Genomic DNA, 23,718 nt, shown 5'->3' with positions numbered 1-23,718 from the left:
TAAATAAATAGGAGTAGGGCAAGCTCCAAGTTACCATTGGTTTGATTTACTGTACAAGTTTGTATGAATAATATTACACACGTAGTAATAAAAACTAATACATGGATGGCATACTCCATTTGTATGTTCTATTACATTTTAAGCATTCTCAAAGTCAGAAACAGACACCCATTTTGAAGGACAAAACCAGGACCTGTCATAAGAGACAACTATCTTATAAAGGGCCTTTTGTCAATAGAAAATGTACATGAAGGCATCAGATGGTTTTTGAGAAACACATGGCTGCAGTTGTGTATCCGACCACATTTGGATGCAATATGCTCTGTAAGAATCTATTGATTTCTAGTAAATGTTTACCTTAAATGCAGCATTTAAGAGTAAAAAGGATGTAAGACTAAAGGCCTTTAATAGAAAAAAATGTAGAGAAGCAGCCTTAATTGACCAGGCAGTAGCTCATTATTATATTCTAAGCAATGTTATGCATGCTTTGTTGGTTTCATGTAAGACTCAATACTTTTAAACATTGTCACATTGAACAAATTCTACTTTGAAGTGGTCCATGGCAGATGTTAAGTATAAGGTTCCTTTGTGTTTTATATCCCTGAAATCTCTGGGGCAAATTTACTATACTCTGAAAATTCGCCAGCGATTGCTTTGCTCACAGCGCAACACTTCGCCAGGCGTAGATTCGGCAGGACAACGCTAATTCACTATCCGAATACGAATTTGTGTTCAGGGCGCCAAACACTGGCGAAGTTGTGCTAGCATTGGCTAATTTGCATACAACGGGAAGTTAAAGGACAATGGACGTATATGATGCAGCAAATACATTACATTACACAAGCCCATGGACTCTTAATAAAAGAAAATAGATTTGGTATATTGCCCTACACATGAGCCCAGTGTATAGTTTATGTGCCATATGTTAGGAAATGTAGGGGGGAAGCCGGTTACCCCCAAAAAAATTTACACTCTTTTGCAGCCTATCACCCTGAAAAAAGGAAAAGACGCCAGCATTTTTTGGGTTTTTTTTGTGTGGAAATCCTATCTACTCTATTGCACTTTGCCTGGTCTGAGGTGGCGCAGGCAAGTCTGGCGCAAGAGGTAACGTTCAGTAAAATCCGCATCTTAGTGAATTTGCGTAGTTACGTCCATTTGCAAATTCGCCTGGCGTTAGGGATCGAAGTACCGCTAGAGTCTATCTCCTTCGATAGCAAAGTTACGCCAGCGACCGTCCTGAATATAGGCAATACAGTGACAAGGTATACGTGCTTTTTTGTATTGTAATGTGCAGTACCCTCACATAGTGAAGCCCAAAATGCCTACAATGTTATAATATGATAACTTTTTCATTTTTAAGACAATAAAATATTAGTAGTGGTTTCTAGGATAAAACCAGTCATTTGATGATAAGAAAAAAAGCCTTGTTGTGCCCAATGCATCACTATCTTATCAGGAATGTGCAGTGGAATCAATATCCATGTTAAAGGTTTGTGTTGTTACGTAGCATCATGAAAATGGAGGTTCACCCATAGCAACCAATTACCAGTTACGAAAAAAGGATAAAACCTGGTTGCTATGTCTACTGAAGGGTTCATTTTGCCCATGTTACTAACCCCATGGGAACAGTGTGATATCCATTTGTCACAGAATAAACATAAGAATTGAACACAGGCGTGTCTAGTTTCATGACTCAGACCTACCCAATTTCCCCCCTTGTGCTCCATGAGTAAAACACAATGGGGTAAATTTATCAAAGAGTGAAGTTCCGCCACTAGAGTGAAATTCCGCAGCTCACAATTCATTTCTATGGGATTTTGAAAGGCATATTTATCAATGGGTGAAAGTGAAAGTTCACCCTTTGATAAATACGCCTTTAAAAATTCCATATAAATAAATGGAAAGTGGCGGAATTTCACTCTAGTGGCTGAACTTCACTATTAACTTCACTCTTTGATAAATATACCCCAATATTGGAAGCCCTCTGGTGTAGGATCTAACTGAAAGCATTAATTGCACATCCTAGGAAATAAATAAATAATAATATATACCATGATATAAATTGCACTGAACTGACAATGAATCATTTAAATTTGCCAAAACGACTTTACACAAGTAATCCATTTTTTATAAAGAAACATGAGATCATAGGGGGGGAAATGAAATCCCAAGTTCAAAATTGCGCTTCTTTCACTGCATTTGGATATATCAAAGTTTATTAAAACAAGAGGAACGTTCTGGAAGCGTCCCCACCCTCGTGTCCAGAAACATCTGACCGTTTTACTAAACTTGGCTCCAGAACATATCGGATTTTGATGCTCCGGCTGATTCTGTTTTTCCCAAAATGTTCTTCTTTTTTTGTAGAGGAAGAAAGCATTTATTTATTTAATAACTACTTTTTTACTGTTTATGGGCAATTTTCGAGGAACGCGCTGCCAAGTAACATTTCACTTCCCATTCAGCCATAGCATGTTCTGCTTCTAAACTGTTCCTGGCACAGCCATCCATAATTAGCTGTGTATGCATATTGATTAGCTCACTTTACTTAAAGCAGGCTTGAAAATAAAACATCTGTGAACCAGGCTTTGCCATGTAAGCACAAAAATTCCAGCTTTTTCCCCCCTAACGGAATAGGATTATTTCTGTAAGTATGATAAAAAAAAAATGCACTCGTAAAGGGAGATGTTCTTTATTGTATTTGGACACTTACTCAGTTTGGAAGCATTATACTGTAGAGTTGCAGCTAACATATTCACTATGAAGACTTATTCAGCTCTCAGGGGAGAAATACTGACCATATGCTGAGGTTGAAGTCAGATTTAGGGGCAGATTTATCAAGGTTTTTTTTAACTCCCATCAACTCGAAATTCGAATAAAAAAAGACCAACTGAAATTTATTTAAAAAAAATCTAATTTTTTAACTCCGAGTGATTAGGCTGTATTCGATCGTTCGAATCGAAATACGGATTGTATTCGATCGAATTCGATTCGAAGTATATTAAAAAAAAAAACTTTGATTATTTAAAGTCTACCAAATGACTCCATACAGGTTCTAGGAAGTCCCCCATAGGTTAAGACAGCAATTCAGCAGGTTTTAGATGGCGAATAGTCGAAGTCGAATTTTTAAAGAGACAGTACATGATAAATTTCGATATTCTAATTTTTTTCAAATTCGAATCGAATTTGGACTATTCCCTGGTCGAAGTACACTAAGGGGCACATTTACTAAGGGTCGAATTTCTAAGTTAAAAAACTTCGAAATTCGACCATCACATTTGATACTTCGATAGTAGTAAAACGGCGGTTTTCGACTGAAGTAAAAATCGTTCGATCGAACGATTATACAAAAAAATATCCGACTACTTAAAACTTAGCCAAACACTCAGAAAGGTTATAGAAGGTCCCCCATAGACTAAACAGCAATTCGGCAGGTTTAAGGTGGCGAAGTGTCGAATTCAACGTTTTTTAAAGAGACAGTATCTCGATTTTCGAATGGTAGAATTTTCAAAGTTTTTTCAATTCAAATCGAATTTTGGCCTATTCGATGGCCGAAGTACCCAAAAATTACTTCGAAATTCACCATTCATGTTGGCACCAATGAGCAACTACATGATTTATATGGAAGCTGAAAACATTTTCATAAGCCCAACAATTTACCCAAATGCAAATTCATCAACACTATTTAAATAAAGCATAGTAAGAATTTACTCATAAGATTAAAAGTGGAGATAATAAAATAAGGCATACTATAATGGCTTTCTGCATAGATATTGTATTTATCTTTATATGTATAGATCAATAATCCCTATTACTTTTCGTGTTGCCGATCCTTGAATGTAAAGACTAATCCAATAGAACAAGGCCTAATGTGTAAAATTGTAAGCGCAAAAAAGCCCTTTTTTTTTTTGACGCCGGCGAATTTTCACTGCGGCTTGGCGAATTTATTTGCCGGCGGGCGAATCACGGGAATTCGCTGCGAATGAATAAATTCGCCCATTACTAACCATGAGGCTCTTCAGCTGTTTTTGAAATAAAAGTCCCTCAACACCCATTGGAATGATGGGATTTGTAGTTCGGCACCATTTAGAAGGCCTCAGGCTGTGCATCCTTGTGTTAAAATGACTGTATAATTACAATACATTTGTTTAAACAAATTTGGCCAAAGCTACAGCTTTACTGACTGTGTCTTTTCATTACTATTCTCAGAGCCGTCACTTCAAACATCAGCCTCTGTGTATTTTATAGTCATTGAAGCCTTTGATCAAACGGGCTTAGGAAGAACGCATGACGTGCATTTAAATAAAGTCCATATAGAAAAACTGCTAGCATATGGGTAAGCCATATAATATATATGCCGCGGCTGTTTCTTGGAAATCTTCCTAAGGATGAGAATGCAAGCATAAAAAGTAGGGCAAAGCACACACTCTCAGGAAGAAAAATCTGTAAAAACTGACTGAAGCAGCGTGTTCTGACACATTCCTTTCACAAACTCAACCGTGTTAGTGACAGCAGAACAGATTGTGTGCATCTGCTGGGAATCGGCCAGATGACACAGAAAAAACGACTCATGTATACCTTGGCAGAACACACAACTAATGAAGAATAATTAATACCCTGAGAGCGAGAATCCTTTAAAACTTGACTAGTTTGCTAACAGTTCCCTGGTTTGTTTCAAGAAAAACCAAAAATGCATTACATCGCTTTTAAAACGTGACGTTGTTGTTCAGTGGGATTTGTGCCCACAAGTATTCTGGCTGTTAAATATCAATTTGCTGAAATCTTTTTTAAACAGGCATAAAATAAACATTATTGACAAAAACTGCTACAGGACTGGGATTAGGAAACGGTGGGAGTTTCCTTGCTTCAAATTTTTATCACTGATTATCTACCTATTTCTTTCCCTTTACATACCTCCCAACTGTCCCTTTTTCGGAGGGACAGTCCCTCTTTTGACAGCTCAACCCGCAGTCCCTCATTTGTACTGGAAAGTCCCTCTTTTCTCCGCACTGAACAGCCAGAAAAAGAAACAAAGTTTCTCACTTAATTGGCATTTAGCAGAGAGCCCAGAATACCTAACAGGTGCAAATAAGATACTTTGTAACAATTTTGAGACACAAAAACACAGTTTAAATAAGGAGAAATATTTTCAAACTTTCATAACCTGCCAAATTTTGTAAAACAAACATGGTAATTAGAGGGTGTGGCCACAGAAAGGGGTGTGGTCAAAAATTGCTGCGTTACATGCGGAAAAAAATTTTTTGTCCCTCTTTTTACTTCCAAAATGTTGGGAGGTATGCCTTTATAGGCACAACGGTGCTCACTTAGTTATGCTAGGCCTAAATTCTAGGTGCAGGGATTATAAGTGCAAATCTACACAAACTGAAATGCTCTTTGCTTTACACTTGTCCCTATTTGCACTCCCAGCAAGAGATGCACACACTGTTGTGCTTGTAAGGCCTAGTGCGGAGCACTAATAAGAAGTGTGCATGATACGCGTTATGATTTCTCTTATATGGTGGGAGGAATTTGTGTTCAAATGCGATCTATTCATTATCCAGTGGCAATCTTTTCTCCTCTTGAATCAGCCTCAAAGTTTGCACTCTATAGCTCCAACGCAATACTACAGTCATGATATAGAGAATATAGTGCCTGGCAGCCATTTTTTGCACTTTGCCCAGTAGTATTTCTTTTTTTTACCAATGGAGGGGAAATACTGAAAATTACAGCATTAAAATAATTGTTTTTTCTGTTTTGTTTCTCATGAGATATGTATAACTTACAACAATTCGCAGGCCTGGATTTTCCAGCAGGGCACCCCAAGAAGTCCCCCTTGGACAAACTGCCAGCCCCCCCCCTCCCCCCCTCACCTCACTCGTTTCTGCTCCCCCTTGCTAGTTTGCATATGCGCCCTCCTCCAGGTTAGTGAATTAAATTGCCTGTGCCCAGTTCTACAACATTGGCTGGGCAGCATGTTGTGCCACCCTAGGCCCAGACCTTTGTGGCCTTTATGAAAATCCAGGCCTAGAGTGGCCACCTGTCTGGTTTTGAAGGGCTGTCAGGGTCAAAACTGCCTAGATTCCCTATGATTGACATGGAGATTGGCCAAACACCAATCACCACTTTATAGCCCCTGACATCACAACGCCACCCTGTTGTGTCATGGCCTCACCCCTGTTATGTCACAGTCCCGCCACCTACCCCTACCCTACCCAAAAGGTGGCAACCCTATCCAGGCCTGACAATTCTACACCAATAAAAACTATTGAAATAGAAAGAAAAGGAATGGATTACTTGAACACATGGCCACTAATCACATTCCATTCCATGTACATGGTCTGGCAAGAGTACAGAGTAGGGATGCACCGAATCCAAGATTCAGCCTTTTTCAGCAGGATTCGGATTCGGCTGAATCCTTGTGTCTGACCGAACCGAACCCGAATCCTAATTAGCATATGTAAATTAGGGGCAGGGAGGGAAATCACGTAACTTTTCATCACACACCAAGGAAGTGAAACAAATGCTCATACTTTTTCCTTTCCCGTCCCTAATTTGCATATGCAAATTAGGATTCCGATTCGGTTCGGTATTCGGGCGAAACTTTCACAAAGTATTCGGGGATTCGCCAAAATCACAAATTGTGGATTTGGTACATCCCTAATATAATTTAAACTGTAAAGGCCTCAGTGCAAGGAAATTTTTGTGTGACACCATCATGAGTCAAGGTAATGGAACATAAGTCCTAGAAGGAGAGGGAAGTGACTATTTTCGTAAGTGCAACCTCTATGGAAACCAGAAGTGGGTGGCAGTAAACATACATTAGGCAACATCCCAAAAGCCACCAGAAGAACAACGGTGTAGGTATTATGGTGACAATTTCTCCTCTTGGTGCGTTCCATACCTGAAGGTCAGCTGAGATGCAAGGATTCTTCTACAAACGTCTACAAAAAGTGAGTCTTTTCGGGCTACTATGTATGGTGTGCATTCTGCAGCTTATCCCTTGGCCTGATCCTTTTTTCTGTAGATCAGCTAAGAGGCTAGTATCTAAAGTTAAAATATCAGAAATCCAATTATCCCACACAAACTGCCATGCAAAAGATATTTTAGAATGTGCCTGAAGGTTTCTACAAGGGTATGTTCTGGAGGAATTAAGTAGCAGTCCTTAGAAAAAAAGTCATGACCTTTTCACATTTTTCCTATACTTCAATAATATTAGCTTTCTCCTAAGATTAGGGTTTATTTATTTTCATACAAGGCCAAAGAAAATGTTTATGTCTGGCAACTCTAAAGTTGGTGGTTTATTGCAAGTGGTATCTGATTACTAATAAAAATAATTGTATGAAGGCCATAAAACTTTACCTATTCATAAGGTTATTATAAATAAGCCATGCAGAAAGCTGCCTGTAGACTCTGGACAAGGGCCCTTTTCAAACACAGATAGACAGAGGAACTGTTTAATTACTTTGCCTTCGGATACATTCGTTAATAGAAAGGAGTATATACTGTAGGATAAAACCTAAACGATGATGGTTTGTTTTTTTAAGCCTGCTATATTCATTGGCAGATTTAGTAAATTAGCAAATAACATTTGTTTTTCTTGTAATTACGGTTACTGCCAACATTTTATTTTTAGCAAATATGCGTGAATTTATTTTTTTCAAGCAAGTGGAAGTTTTCTAAAAATGTTCATAGAAATTTCAACTGGTAAGATAATAATTTTTATCAACACTTTGGCTCCATCCACTAAATTATTAGCAAAATGAAAACACATTTTTAAATCAAACAAGAGATAATAGCTTGAAACAAAAAAAAAAATGTAATTGCACCAAATCCACTAAAATTAAAAAATGACCATTTTGATTGGACTTTGCATGATGAAAAAATATTGAACTTAAGTAAATCTGTGCAACAATGCTGAAATAACTGATGTGTTTTAATCCAAGTGTCACTTTATACTGAATATGTTTGAGAACCACTCTATAAATCATATCAGTCATATTTCCTTCTACCTTTCAAACATATATACTTCCGGGCTGCACTGGTGAGAAAAATTCCTCCATCATGTGAAGTTTTTTATGAATATTTAACTATACATGTAAAAAATAAACAAATCCAATAGGACTGATTTGATGTCAATATGAATGTATGCCAGTTTTGTTACCATCAACACAAGTTACTGTTTTAGAAAAAGGGAAATCATAAAAAAAATTCAGAATTATTTGCTTAAAATGAACTTCATGAGATAATGACCTTCCTGTAATTTGGAGCTTTCTTGGTAACTGATTTCCTTATAAGAGATCCCATACCTGTGTGTGGGAGGAAGAACAGCAGGGTTTTTTTTTTCAATAACTCACTTATTTGCACTTATTTTGTCCTAATATATATGTATGTACAGGTATAGGTTCCCTTATCCGGAAACCCGATATCCAGAAAGCTCCGAATTACTGAATGGTTGTCTCCCATAGACTCAATTTTATCCAAATAATCCAAATTTTTAAAAATGATTTCCTTTTTCTCTGTAATAATAAAACAGTAGCTTGTACTTGATCCCAACTAAGATATAATTAATCCTTATTGGAAGTAAAACCAGCCTATTGGATTTATTTAATGTTTAGTTTGTTTATTGTTAGTAGACGTAAGGCATGAAGACCCAAATTACGGAAAGATCCATTATCCAGAAACCCCAGGTCCCGAGCATTCTGGATAACAGGTCCCATACCTGTATATATATATATATATATATATATATATATATATATATATATATATATATTTATTTATATGCATTTTATGGTTTGTATAGGTATATTGTTTTACACTGAATCTTTCTAACATTGTGGATTTTCCTGTCGAGCTTAGAGCACTTGGACAGTCAGTATGTTGAAATGTCAGCCAAATGTAAAAGTGGACACTTGCCTTTCATTTCTCCACCGAATGGAATTTCTGAATCACACGGGCGATCCTCTAGCTGCACCCAATTTGCACGTAATTATGACTGTAAGGTATGCACATGAGGTTACCGGGACCATCAAAGGGAAAATATTCATAAACTGCCCACAAAATAAACCAGGACCCCTTGCCATGGAATGTACAGTATCATGCATTAACTGATGGTGATTCCCAAACACTAGTGTTTTGTGAGCACTAAATCAGGAACTTTCAGCATGAACCATATCTCCCAGCATCCTCAGCCACGTAATAATGTAAAAGATATGCCATTCATGGGTTAAAAATAAATACAAAACAGTAGAAGTAATATAAAGTAAGAAATATAGTCAATTTAAAGTTTCCTTGTCGTTAAACTGGTTTTCATTTTTAAAATGTTGGAAAGATACAATTGCTGATTTTTCACACAGATACAATAAAAATAATTATTAAAATAACCACCCTCTTCCTTTTAAGCACTGAGCAATATACAAGACACTGGATACTATGAATACACCAGGTTCGATTATACGGATTGGTTTGTAGGGACCGTGTGTGAGTGCAAGTATCTTTGTTAAGTCTGAGTTTTGCATTCCTTTTATCTTAGCTAAAATATGTATATGTATAAAATAAAAATCAACATACAACATTACTAAAGGGAATTGATTTTGTTTGTTTTTTTATATCCTTATTTTTGACTTTAGATTTTACATTTGAGATTGGCACGGTTGAGTATGAAGAAAACACACACACATACACATCAGCAAACGTGGTACGAAACAATACAATAAAAGTGAAATTTTTATCCACTGAGCTGTCACTCAGTAGCCAAGATTTTCACAGATATCCTCATTATCTTCCTACCATGCTCCATGCCTTGCAACCTATTAGAGATGCTGCTGCTACATATATCTCACAGTTGTTTGGGTCTTATCTTTTCCTCCATCAGTCTGAAACCCCATCAATACCTTCCCATTGCACGCCAAATTATCTCTACATTTTTCTCTGTTCTTCTAGAATTTATTTTTTTCTGCCCCTTCTACACCTTAGATGGCAAGCTAGGCCTCTCCTCGTTCCATACTCTCTGCAACAATTGCCTCCTTTCTGCTCGATTCATCCCAGGAGAACTGTCACTTTTGAAACCTTTCTCGCTTTCAATTTCCTATCTTAAGAATGTTCTTCTCACCCAATGTTTGAGCCTTTAAGGCCCACCTAGAATTCATTAAATGTGCAGAATTTTTATCTGAACAACCTCTGCTTCCAGTATGACTGACAAAAGCAAGCAAACTTCTATTTGTGTTCCTGCTCACTGGCAGGGGCCAATGTAACATTAAGGGCCACACACATTAGATTGACACAGTAATAAGAATAATTATAGGACTTTTATCTATTTACATACCAATGTTCATATTATGTGATGTTTTTGGTTAAAAAAAAAAACTATTCATGTGAGAATTGAGTCTGACAGTGTCATGATTTCACAGAAAATCAACCTAATTAAAGGGATACTGACAATTCTAAGCTTTATTAAAATTAGCTTATGCCTAGGTTATTTCCTTTTTTTAACTTTATTTAGTTCTCCATAGTCCTGACACTTTTGCCTGCAGCTCAGTCTTCTCTGTGTTCTCCAGAGAGTTAGACAGAGCAGGGGATGGGGCTTTCTTGTGTACAGTGCCTATGGGCTGGGCCCAGCTGTGACAGACATGACTACATTGCTGCGTTCCACCCAAGGGCTGTGCATAAGAGAAAGTCATATGCCAATAATCTGCAGAATACAGAAAAGGTAGAACTGCAGGAAAACTTGTCAAGTTGGGTATGAGCAAAATAAATGTATTTTCTTTATTTAACTGCATAGACAATATGCATTCAATGTATGCCAGGTTTCCAGGGTTTTTATGCACAGTAAATCCAACCTCAGAAATATTTTCAGAAGATAAAGTTGCCCGGGGTCACAGGAGGCTGAACCTGGGACCAAAAGCAGGTGAACTGAAAACGTATGTACATAGCATGATGAAACACAATAAAACAGATACATATATTCAGCACTGCTGGCAATTTAACCCTTCAAAATAAGTACTATTATTCTTATAATTGCTAGAAATGCAGGCCTATGGATACTAAAACCTTTGTTGAACTACATCTTCTAGGGCCAATGTAGGAAAGCAGAGATGCAAGCTTGAAGAGGGGTACACACTTGTAGTCTTTAGAACCCAGCACTGCTTGCCGTTCCTACTTATTCACCATGCTAAGCAGTAAATATATAGTGAGCTTAGGGTTGCCACCTTTGCCCCCAGTGTAGACCAGGCAGGGGGCTAGGCCATGATGTGGTGGGGGCAGTGATGTATAGGGGCGGGACCGTGCTATTGAGGGGTGGGGCTATGATGTGGTGATCAGCGATTGCCTGATCGCCATGTCTATCATGGGGAATCCTTCCCGGTTTTCCTTATTTGGAAAACCGGGAAGCCCTTCAAAATAACGGTCTGTCGTGGTCAAAACTGGACAAGTGGCAACCCTGTGAACTCCAACACTGGGCCCCATATTACTAAGTTTGTGGTAGGTTTAAAGAAACAGTAACATCAAAAATGAAAGTGTTTTAAAGTAATGAAAATATCATGTACTGTTGCCCTGCACTGGTAAAACATGTGTGTTTGCTTCAGAAACACTACTACAGTTCATATAAACAAGCTGCTGTGTAGCAATGGTTAAATAGTGGATAGCAGAAAACAGATAAATAGTGGATAACAGATAACACCATTATGTGCTACATAGCTTATCTGCTATCTGCTGTGTAACTTGAACCTTTTCTCCTTTGAATGGCTGCCCCCGTGACTACACAGCAGCTTATTCATTTAAACAATAGTAGTGTTTCTGAAGCAAACACGGCAGTTTTACCAGTGCAGGGCAACACTGCATTATATTTGTATTATTTTAAAACACTTTCACCTTTGATGTTACTGTTCCTTTAACAGAAACACAAACCATATTAGTTCCTTGCATTACTATGGGGGGGATTACGCTAAAGGTTTTCCAAACCCTAAATTATTTAGTGGAGCTTGAGCATGTTCATCAAATACAGAAGGCACAGGCCATTTATCAGAAATGGAAATTGAAGTGATGTCCTTATCACCTACTGATTGATTGAGCTACAAGTTACTATAGTTGTGCTATAATGCTGCGGGTCAGTTTGGGCCTACATATGTACATATTATGTACATAATGCAATAAAAGCTGCAAAATTTAAACACGTTTAGTAACCCATAACAACCAATTGAAAAGTAGCGATTCGTAATCACTTGTTTGAAAGCAAACTTTGGTTGGCAACAGGGGGTTAGTAGAACTGGTGTAAACTTGTTGACTTGTATTACATTACCGCCCTTATTAGGGATTACAATTATCGGAATTACAAGTGCAAAGCAGAGATTTATGGTGGCAGGAAGGGGGTGGAGAGGAAGCACCTGTAAAGACCGCTCCCAGGTTACTGCTCCTTAAGCTGACAGGACTAGTGTCACATATTGGCTATGGCTTGGCTAGTCATCAAGAGATGAAGTGGGTGATATCTAACTAAAAGCTCCACTGGACTTTTGGGAGGATATCAATGAAGACTGCTGATTGTAGCAGATCTGTCGGATCACTCAGCAGAACCTCCTGTACATTTCAGATCATCTGATACAAGTGCCAAATTGGGTCATAAATTGTCTCAGCTTACTTTTTGGCTGGTCAGCCTATGTTGAGTGTTCGAACTGATTCATTTAAGGGGCCAGGCACACCCAGATGATCATGCAGCTTCATTTGGAAACTCGCGGCACTCCGTAAAAAATATATTCACGTGGCCAGAACAGAACCAAAAACTCTGTAAAATGCTGTAAATCCACAAATCTCTCAGACGATAATCTGGTCAAATATGGAATCAAATGGATCTACTTAAACATGTTTTACATTATGTAGGGATGAAAGCAATGCATTTCGCACTCACTAATCCCAATGTCTGGGGGGTGGGGTGTATTTTCTCAATTCTAATAAATACAGATTTGTATTTCCCCCTACAAGGCAACAACATTCTTAGACAAACATGACAAATAAACGCTTTAATTGAAAGCAGACTGCCGAATGTGTTAGTGATGCGAATGCTTAGAAAAATGTGCTACACATTATTATAAGCATTTTTATTTCTTCTGTCTTCCAGGCAGCTCCAAAAAATACTGATTCTGCAAGCTTTGGGCTATGTGTCTTCATGTAATTGATCACTGACAAGTGGATGTGTAGTTACGCCGCTCACCTCTGACTTGTACAAGAGCAGCCCAGACGCCCACCCTTGAGATTATCTGATGGTGACCTTGGGTTTGTACAGGCAAATTGGAGATCTCAAGGGATAGTTCAGTAACCTTTAAAAGCTTGGCTACTAGAGTACTGATACATATTTCAAAATTGTTTAGAAGGCATAGCAAACGTCAATACAGTTTGTTATTTGCCTAATTCTGAAAGTGAAATCAATACTGCCAGAATCAAATATATTTTGTCATGCAATCAAATTCTGTACGTCTTTACAAGATCACAGGTACATTTACTGAGAAAGTCAGTGTAATATTTTGCTACTTTTGATTACAATTTATAATTTTTCATCATCAAACCGACGTAATATTATTTTTATTATTTTTGACAGATTTGTCGGATGAAAAAAAAATAATGGTATGCAGAACGGAGTCTTTTTTTCAGTAACATATAACAGGATCTGGCTCTCTTGTACAATGATTTTTATGATTCTTTTCATTTTAGGTTGGCCCAAATTTTACATCTTTTTCGAAGGTTAGAAAAGATGACTTAGGTTATTCAATTCAATACAGTACAATTCAGATAGGTCTTTAAAATGTATTTCCGCTACATTTGTAACTGTGACGAGGGAATGTAAAGTCTTCAAGAGCTTTTCCTCCTAGGGATCTGGTGACATTTGAAAGCAAGATAATCAGAGGCTCTTGCTGGCAGAGAATGTTCTGACACACTGGACAGACTGGAGGCTTTAAATGGACAAATGCCAGGACTCATCTCGCAGTAAATGCCTGAAATCCTATCACTCTAAAGTTTAAAACACGTCCTTGATTTTTCATAGAATTTTCTGTTCACTTGCAATAAAGTGGTACATAATTATATTGGGAAGAAATATTAGTCCTGTTTCGACTTCCAAAGAACCATTTTTGGTGCCTCTGACCCATTGGAAATGAATAAAAACACTGGCACAAAAACAGGAAGAGATATTCCGCTATCATTGCTTGACCAACGCCCACATCGACTTGATTAGGAAACTGTTTTCTAATAAAAGAATGAATAGATTTACAGAAAAAGCCTTGGGCAATACAGGAAAACTGAAAATCCTATCTGCGAAGGTGCAGGCAATAACCAATACAAATAACCAATATAAAACATAAATGCGGAATTTGAGGCCCGTCCTTCTGTTGACAAAGTACTGTATACAGTGTAGATATGCTGTTGGTGACTTGGGGTGCAGGAAGCTGAAATTCAATAACAGTAAGAGACTTCCCTTCTGTATATTAACAAATAACTAACAATTGTCACCCAATATAATATGCCCTTTATAGTTGTATCTGTATGTTGCTTCACCCAAACAGCAAATCCAAATGCCCTTCCTGCCCTAGCTGACCAGCACCAACTAGACGTGAATGCAATGTAACTTGACCTGCAATACCCTGCCATATAAATATAGATATTATTAGCATTTAGCAAATTATAAAAATCTATGTTGCTAGTCACCTTAAGACCAGCACACAATTAGCCTGTTTAGTATCCAGCCAGTCCCACGGAGCATACAATGAGGTCATGCACATTCTAACTAAATAGAATAAATCACCAATGTATTTGAACCATATGAAGAATTCCAGTAAACATTGCCTTTACACTGGCATATGTGTACGTCTTGTCGCACGATTGCTCCTGCTCTAAACAGATTAGTTTAATAATAAATGATAAAATGAGCCAGAGGGAAAATGATGTTGCATAACTATTTCTGAAAAACATATTTGAGCAGTTCTGACTCCTTTAACGGTCAGAAAGTTGGAGTCATTGATGATCATGTTTATTAAAAACTCATTTAAAAGGTAACCATCAGGATCATTCCTATGCTGAACAAATGACTGGCACATCTGATGGGGAACCAGAGGGTAAATGGATTTACGAAGTCCTGTTTCAGCAAGAATTCCTCCTCTGTTCACTTTGGAAAGTCACCTCAAACCAATTTCACAATGAGCTATAAACTCACGTTTCCTTCGAATGACGGATGAGAGCTGTGGCTGGTAGGTGCTGACACTTTTCTACTATTTATAAAGCTATAATAATTAATTCATTGTTTTCTTCCCTTTATCCCACCCAATGGTTAGGTGGCCTAAACATCAAAGAGCACAATGTTTAAACATTAATGGCCAAGTCAAGGTTGCATTATATGCACACACAGGTTGGCCCAATCAAAACCAAAAAGAGTAATGGGGCAATAATGTGCATGTAGAAAATGTATCAACACTGGGATAATTATTCTTTATTTTGATTGTGGGGCACATTACAACTATAATCTAGTATTTTGTTAGGGAACTTTCAATGACCACTGAAATGCAAAGAAAATGTAACAAAAAAAAACAATATTATAATAGACTAAAACTATATGTAAACATTAGAGCAAAAAAATATGTATATGATATCCACTAAACAGGACCCAAGAGGTGAACAGTGATATCAAGGAACAGCATGAAGCTGGGTAGTGCTATAGATGAATGAATGTGAAAGCTGTAGGAGCTTTGGCCAAGAGTTGGCTAAAGGTGGGAACAAGAAAGATTTCACAAAGCTGAACGACACTACTATACATAAGGGCATTATGCCAAGGCTAGTGACATAGTGACATGCCACATAGTGCAGTGTGTTACAGTTAGGCAATAGCAGTGTTTTAATTAGGAGCAGTGTGCAAAAGAACACCGTATATTCAAGAACACAGTGGTAACGGCTGGCAATAAATCTAATTATTTCAGAGTGCTAAAGTTTGGCAATATCATACATAATTATTGGCAAAAGTATGAAATAATTCAGAATATAAAAGCTAAATAGTTATACACATAAAACAGTTGAGGTATATAGCAGAAGCAGTGAGCAAAGCTTAGCAATGGTATTGAGTAGACCTGTATGCTTAAACTTCACAATTATGTTCAGGAGACCTGGGGGCAAGTTTTGCAACTGTAAGTGTTCTAAAACTGGGTATGCTTTATAGCATTATGCAGAATCTGAAAATGATATACAGCAAGCACATTGAATGGTAAACAGCAGGAATAATGTTGGGCAGCAGCTCAGCAATAGAACTCAGTAATAGCAGATTGCAAGACTTGGCCACTGGTATACAGTAAGGACAGTGCCCAAAAGCTAGACAACAGCATAGAGCAAAAGCAGTTTCTAAAAAAGTTTCTCAGTGGTGCACAGCCTATGCTTTAAGAGTACAATATTTATACTATAAAAGCACAAACATGTGTTGGCCCCTAGGTTCCTACAAGGTTACATCTACATAAAAAAAACTTTGTTGCAACAGTTATCCTTTAATAAGCGTAAAAGAGAGGCAGCCAGTGTTGTACAACAATAACAATGTGTGAGATGTAGCCAAAGGTTATACAGCTCTGAGACGTACTAATATAAAGAACAAGAACACAGTGGGGTCGGCAGCCTGCGTTACATTATACTGATTAATTATGGATTTAGAAAACAAGACATAATCTTTTTGGCTTTGTCCCTGTGCAATACAAGTATGAGAGATATTTACGTAACTCCAAGCAGCCTTTCTACCATATTTCATGACAATGTGGTCACTGCGCAGCCTGTGGATGGGCATTTCATAAATCATAAAACCAACTATTATGTTTGCTTCAGCTTATATAAATAAAAACAAATATGCTCCCCTGTGCTGAATACTGCCAATATGCTTCACAGGACATAGATAGAAAAATAAAATAAATACAAACCTTACATATGCATAGATTTTTCACTTTAAAAAGCTAGATCACAGCAGCAAGAGTTATACAGAATGAACTATCGCATGCGTATATCTCACTTTATAAGTAAAGGATAATAATAATAGTTGAGAATAGGAGAATTGAAAATGATCCAAGGGCAGAAGAAAAGAAGTTGCAGGACAACAGAGTGATAGAACAATTAGCATTATACAACATGATCAGAGTGTGAGCATATATATAAATATAAATAAATATATATATATATATATATATATATATATATATATATATATATATATATATATACTGCCAGATCAGAACAGGAATGATACATAAGGCTGTTTTGCAGAATTATTTAGGAAATCAGAACTTCCCTTTTTTACATTCACATTTTTAAAAGAACCGAATGCTGACACCACTTTAAGGCAAAAGAAAAATATTTAGCAAATAATGTTCAATGTGCAAAATGCTAAATCTGATTCTTCAACTTAATAATATGATAAATACTCTGCCTGAGCAACACAACGCGTGATATCCCATCCTAAACCAAATGTGAATCTACCTATCAAAAACTCTCGATACATCTGAGCAAGGAGCGCCTTCTCATGTTTTCACAACTGCCATGTATTTATTTATTTATTTGCACAGTATAGCTCTTTTCAGTTTCAAGTGACGCTCACTGTGTCTGGCAACAGGAATATTAGTATACATATATTTATGAGTACATCTGTAATGCCTATGGGAATTAAATGGCACATAAAGGATATCACTTTTACTGACAGTCCCGATGAATGGTAGCTTGGCTTTCAAACTAACAAGATACAGTTCTGTAGAAACTCATTAGCACAGTGTAAAAATATTACAAAGCCCCCCCCCCATCCCCCCACAAAAATAGGCTACCCATTACCGAATAAGCTGCACGTTTTCTTTTCTAATCTGTCATGAACATAAGCACTGCTCAAGATGTCAGGGCTCTTCTTTCTTTCATCAACTTTCATCCACAATGCAAAGCCCCAATACAACTTCAAATCATTCTTCCTAATGTTTATCAATGAAGTGGTAGCCTTGACAGTGGTCCGCGCACTACACAACAACAGCCAAATAATAGAATAAATAAGTGTGTGTGTGTGTCTTTAGTCACTCGGTGACTCATTGTGACCAACACTAGGAGGCATCACTGGTGTTAAAGTAACGGAATAAAAAGAGAAACAAAATTAAAATCCAAGGGAAAAAACAATTAAAGTGAAATTAGGTTTCCTTCTGCTAAACTTGGAACTGAAATGGCAGCAATAGTGTGATATACACATTTATATTATGGCACACTTATATGCCATGGACTGTGCTGTTGTCATGCACTAGAAGAGAGACGGCAGTTTTTCCTCTGCTCTCTTTGGTCAAACACCTGAACTCTACTATGGGAAATTTAAAGTGGAATAATTTTCATAAAAATAAGCTTCCAGAATGTCCCAGCTCTAAACCTCAACAGTCTTTACAAGAGGGGGAGTGCTAAAGCTATCTTATCAAGATTTCCTTTTAAAGTAAATAAAGAGGAAGACTCTAGGAAAGAACAGAAGGAGTAAAGTCTACTTCACCCTTATATAAGGGCCACCAATGATATGAAAAACCATAAAGTTAATTGACCCTTGATCAAACTGAGTGTGTGTACGTTATAAGGAACTTTGATTGTAAGCTCCACTGCGGCAGGGCCTGATATAGATGGCAAATAAACTCTATAACACTCTATATAAATAAAAGATAATAATAAACATATGCCGTCAATCATTTAACAATTTCTCTTTTACAATGACAGGCACATTATTATTTTAAGCCCTTCCAGAGTGGCAGCTTTACATATACATCACTCCAGGGACCTGCCACCCAACTATATACATTAGTCCAATCACAAACATTCATTATAGAAGGGTTAAAAATAATAATATGTAATAATATTCTCACTCTTGCGTATGTTTCTTATTATTTCAGTCTCCGGACCAGCAGAAATCAGATTCCCGGAATTATATAGCAAACACTGAATGAAACCATCCATATGGACTTTAAAACAAAAAGCTGTAATTATAACGGTCGGGCTCCGCAATTACTTGTGGTTTTACAAAAATAAGTTGAAGCCTAAAAAGAATTCGCTCGCCCTCTCTCTCTGTTTTATAAGGGAAGATGCTTAACACCAAAAAAAAAAAAAGGTCTCCATCAATGAAACACTATAGCTTTTCCCTATATAACAGATTGAAATCATTTAGTTGGAAGTCTTTCAATATTTGAATACAACACAAAAAAAGTGCTCTTTTAATTGTCTGGCAAGAGTTGAATGAAAGCATGAGTAAGCAAGGGGGATCGGCTCTCTATAAGCAAATAACTGAGCAGAGTTCAGTGTATGCACCGCAACAATCAGATTTTATCTCTGGCCGATCACAATGACAAGTGAACTGCTTAATCCTCTTTATTCTGCCACGTAACACCATGTTACCCCCTGTTCACTCTACTTGTGGATCACCAAAGCTGATTTGACTTCACATAGATGACAGATCCAAGTAAAAATCCAATAGCTACAGCTCTGTAGCCAGTACCGTTTTTTTAAAAAAAAAACTGATAGCACCCGACTGAAGCCACTAAATATTTATAATCTACCTCCATCCAATACTCTGACTCCCATTTCCTTGAAGATTACACTGAGCCTTCTTAGAGCACAAATGGAATTAACAGTTCGGAACGAAACGTCCACGGACAATTAAACGAACCATTGTGGCTCTGTGTGTTTGTGTGTAAGCCTTTAGGAGGCTAAGTATGTGAATGTGAAATAATCTTATCCCATATAACAAAATATGGGCAAAACATATAGTATTGTTCCATTGTGTCAAATGTTCCTAAAGGAGCTGGAAAATTAAATGACTTTGGAAATGTTGTGGCCAAAGTATCAGAATATTTCCCTGACAAATAAGATTAAAAACAGACATCAACCAATATAGTGATAATAATTATTCCATTACCTTATTTAGGATATGGAGTAGACTAGTGGCTCTTGGAATACTTTTTTTGTTACCTAATTATTTTCAGAAAACTGTACTTTTTTGGGAAAAAGGCAATGAAGGCAAAGATCCTGAGATATTGAAATCGAATCTAAGGTTGAAAGCTGCGCTAGTTAGCAGGGCTGTTTAATAACCAATAGCTCAACACACTGGTACCTTCTACGCTAGGTTAATGTTGCATCTCAGCTGCTTGGAAACAAGTAAATCAAAAAAGTTTACAAACACACATCCAAGTTTTGTCCCTCATTCTCTTATTTGTTTTCTCCCTGCATCTTAAAAGACACGTTTACTTATTTTTTATGTCATACTGAATATTCGGTGGCCGTGGGTCAAAGAAAAGGAAATAATATAATCAAATTTGCATGCTTATATATATTAGGAATTATCTCTGGATTTAATTGTTTGATTGGTGTACAAGGGGCCCAAAAGTGGATCTACAGTACAGTATGCTTTTCACAAATGTGTTTGGGAAATAAGGCAGATGGCTATATTCTTTTATGTGGAACACATGTTTATAATGAAGCTGATTACAGTGCAATGCAGATCTTTATATGTATATATAGATATACTAATACATATGTGTGTGTGCTAATAAGTTTGGCAAGGTGCAAGGGATATTTATATGAAGTTATAGATACATAGGTGTGTTTAATAAATCATTTAAAATTTAAAAGAAAATTGCGCAGACTGAATGGATCTGAGTTATCATGTTCAGTATCATGTTACATTCTACTGTAACGATACAGGAGATGTATCTGTTCCTGTCTATTATACTAAATTATACTAAGGAATTTACATTTTGCAATAGCTGTTTTCCTGCGGAAGTTAATGAACTACAAGTTCCAGCATTCCACCTGCGGCCTTTGGCTGCCAGGGGGATTCTGGGAGTTGTAGTTTAGAAAACCTTCAAGGGGGAAACAGGTAACCCAGTCCTTTTCTAATAGCTGCCCCTAACACGTGGAACCATTCTGCCCAGGTGAAAATGAATTGTGCCTGACATGTGCACGTCTACCTAATCTGTGATTCTGTGTTTCCTACGGCCCTGACAAACTTTTCAGCCACTCAGTGTATTATAAACAGCCCTCTATTCTGATTGTAGCAGTGGGGAATAAACTGGTGCTTTAAAAAGGACAGATAATAATAACAGTTTCTCTTGCTCAAGTGTGTGTTTATAGACGTAACCATTTCACTGCCAAGGACATTACAACTGTACTCCATTGCAGAGAGGAGATGCCACTCAGAACGTCTGAACTAGAGGCATAAATCATTCACACTAAAGTTTCACTGTCAAGGTTATATATTATTTACAATGTGGGTGTTTTAAGGTTAAGACAGAGTAATCCTTACAAGTAATCAGTTTAGAAGTCAGGGTTGGCAAATAAAACAACAGAATACAAATCAAAGGGTAAAATATGGACCTTCTAAAGAAACCCTAAATCTTTGTTAGAATGCACAAATGTAATGGGAAATGGTAAGGTCTCGTGCCCCAGTCTATCCTCAACTACTGACTTTTTCCTAATCAAAAATGTTTTTTTGTAATGTTGCAAATATGGGTCCTTGGAGAGAATGCATGCCTGACAAGTGTACAAATCCACAGCATATAACAGAATTCCATTATTATGTCACATTGATGGTTAATATAACTTAGTAAACTATGCCCGTGCATTTCTGAGCATCCAGCTTTAAAGTGCCCTCTTGCCTGACAATGAACATCCCCAAATATGTCCCAGAGTTCAGTTCTGAAATACATGTGAGTGTCTGACAGTCCGGGCTTCGTGTGACATGGCCATATTAACCCGACACTTCTCTATGGGAGTCATTGTGGATGTTTACAGTGGAAGGCTGAGGGATGACAAGTAGGGATCATATCCTGTAGGAAGTGCCTGTTATTGTTACAGTACAGTTATGCAACCTGATCTGCTTTGGAAAATGATAAAGTGGATACAAAGCAGCACAAGGTCAGGGGCACACAGGAATACCCAAATGCCAGCAGAAACTGGTCCACTTCATGGGGAAGGTGATTGGGGCAGTTTAATTACCTTCTGCACGTATTAAATGCCACTATACATTTACTTTTGTCTGGCACATTCCAGTGGACTGGTAGAAAAGAAGCTCTGGCTTTTATAACTATTTCTGAACTGAAGTTCCCAGCAGCAGATTAGGGCAGTTGACTGATATAAGTGTCAGACGGGGAGTGAGGGACTGACTAACCCTGATGCACAGGCTGAAAGTACTAATGTCTGTAGCCTGACCGAGAGCAGGTAGTAACATGTAGGTGAATGAGTGCAGGTAGTAACAGACTCAGTGCAGGTAGTAACATATAGGTCACTGAGTGCAGGTAGTAACATATAGGTAACTGACAACCTCCCTACACCATCTGCTGTGGAACTGTGGCACCAGCTGGGGGAACGCTGAGGAATGTAGTTCAAGATGAGCTGGAGGACTGCTGTTTGTAAAGAAGTATAGTGGTACTGAGTAAAGTGTCCCCCAGCTGCAGAGTGCTGTACTTACATGAGACATGTGCTGCTGTGGTATCAGTAGTCCGTGCGCTCTCCTCGTCTCATTGGCACAAGGCTCTGCTCTACTTGGGCACCTTGGCACCGTTATGTCTCCACTTGTCTGTGCGCGGAGCAGCGACGCGACTGGGATCCCAAGTCAGTCCAATCGCAGCAGCAGCCAATGGCCGGGCGCAGCGTGAGGAGGGCAGGAGGGAAAGTCCACAGAGTGTCCGGGAGGGAAATGAAATACGGCCGAGCGAATGGTACAAGGCAGAGCGCTGAGTCTTTGTAACATGTAGCGGAGGGAAAGGGCTGTGGATTTAAAACGGAGTGTGCCTGGAGAGGTGTCGTTTTCTTACCTCCCTCTCTGCTCCTCTCCCCCTCCCTGTCTTCTCTCCCCCTCCCTCCCTCTCTCTCTGTAGTTCACTCCCCCTGTCTCCTGCTGCACTCCCCTCACTTTCTCTATCCTCTCTTGGATATCTCATTATTTTTAACTGCTCTCTAGTACCATACTCTTCCCCATCCCCAGGAGACCCCCTTTCCATAGCTGTTTTTAACATGTCCCTCCAGTGTCACTCCTATGTGCTCTCCTCCAGGTGCCTGAAATCCCTTCAGCCCTCCTCCAAGCCAGACCCAAACAAGCCAAGAGGTGTTAATGTGTATAATTAGTGCATAACTGCTGCAGCACCATTTTTAGCCAGCAGGTGACATGTTGTTTGCTGCACTCAGTAGGCCAGTTATTTGTAGGGCTGGGAAGTGTTGTAGACATGCACACTGAACTGGGGTACCTAACCTGTCTACTGGCAACTGCTGTAACTTCTGGTAGCATCTTTGTTGGTGGAGAGGTTGAAGTTCAACTATAACTGACCCTGATCTGTAGTAAATAGTGCTCATTTATCAAAGAAGTGCAAAATGTTGGCACACATGGCCATGCATTATTCCTTTCCAGCATCCCAACCTAATTCTGCCTCCAATTGTAGAGTTGCAAAGATTTGAGCACTTGATGTTCCTGCCCTGTAAGAGGAGGCATTAACACGGGGCATGCCCCTCACTGAGACATCACCTTTGGGTGCATCTTGCAGGGGGAACCTTGTGGGCTACCTTACCTTTAGGGCAGGGGTGTCCAAACTTTTTGCAACGAGGGCCAGATTTGGTGAGGTGAAAATGTGTGAGGGCCGACCATTCAGCATGACATCCATTCTGAAGTAGCTAACTTGCGATCAGGATCATTCACTCCTGGAGATGGACACGTACACAGCGTTTAGG

The 23,718-nt window shown here is 38.3% G+C and overlaps 1 protein-coding gene across 22 annotated transcripts in view; it reads right to left on the bottom strand.

The window, feature by feature from the left end:
- The window catches only part of mef2c.L (MADS box transcription enhancer factor 2, polypeptide C (myocyte enhancer factor 2C) L homeolog), a 187,360-nt gene that overhangs the window by 122,082 nt on the left and 41,560 nt on the right, over positions 1-23,718 (bottom strand). The window contains 1 exon segment of one of the 22 annotated variants that reach the window (NM_001092414.1): positions 22,466-22,818. The exons of 19 other annotated variants lie outside the window; for them this stretch is intronic. The gene's annotated coding sequence lies outside the window, so the exon portion shown is untranslated. 22 annotated transcript variants of the gene reach the window in all.

This window comes from Xenopus laevis, chromosome 1L (genome assembly GCF_017654675.1).
Source record: "Xenopus laevis strain J_2021 chromosome 1L, Xenopus_laevis_v10.1, whole genome shotgun sequence".
In the NCBI taxonomy this organism is placed as follows: Eukaryota; Metazoa; Chordata; class Amphibia; order Anura; family Pipidae; genus Xenopus; species Xenopus laevis.
The sequence above is the reverse complement of the archived record's forward strand: the minus strand, read 5'-3'. Positions and strand labels throughout refer to the sequence as shown.